Below are 588 nucleotides of genomic sequence, written 5' to 3' on the forward strand. Positions count from 1 at the left end.
TGGCCGGCGAGCTGCCCGAAGCAGTCCTGCAGTCCTGCGGCCCTGGTCCTGGGTTGCTTGGATCGGTGCGGGCTACTGGTCCCCGCGGGCGGAGCCGCAGCGCTCTTGCCTGCCCGGCGTCTGCGGAACGCGGCCCTGTAGCTGGAACCTGGCGCATCTCCGAGAGCTGTCCTCGCAGAGGCGCAGGTTCCAGTCCTGCGGCTCCTACCCCGGCCTGCTCTGGCCTGAGGGTGAGCGCCCTACCGGGGACCCGGGGACTTGGGAGGGGCAGTTCCCTCCTGCAGCCTCCCCGGAGGTTCTACGTCACCATTCAGTGTCCCTGCTCTGAGGCACCTTCCTGGAGCACTTACGTAAAATAGCAAACATTCCCCTGCTGTTTGATCCACTCGAGTACTTTATTTGCTTATCACTATTAGGTACCCATGGTTCTGGTACTTACCGCCACTGGGAATTTTGTGGTGCTTTCTTTGCCGGCTTTATTGTTTCTTGCCGGCCCCCCACCCCCACGCCGCTTACCCTCCCGGAAGAGTACAAAGTCCGTTCGTATCTCTCTTGTGGCCCCAGCACCTGCCCAGAGATGAGCCCTCC

This window comes from Colobus angolensis, unplaced genomic scaffold, assembly GCF_000951035.1.
Source record: "Colobus angolensis palliatus isolate OR3802 unplaced genomic scaffold, Cang.pa_1.0 Scaffold144, whole genome shotgun sequence".
NCBI classification, from domain to species: Eukaryota; Metazoa; Chordata; class Mammalia; order Primates; family Cercopithecidae; genus Colobus; species Colobus angolensis.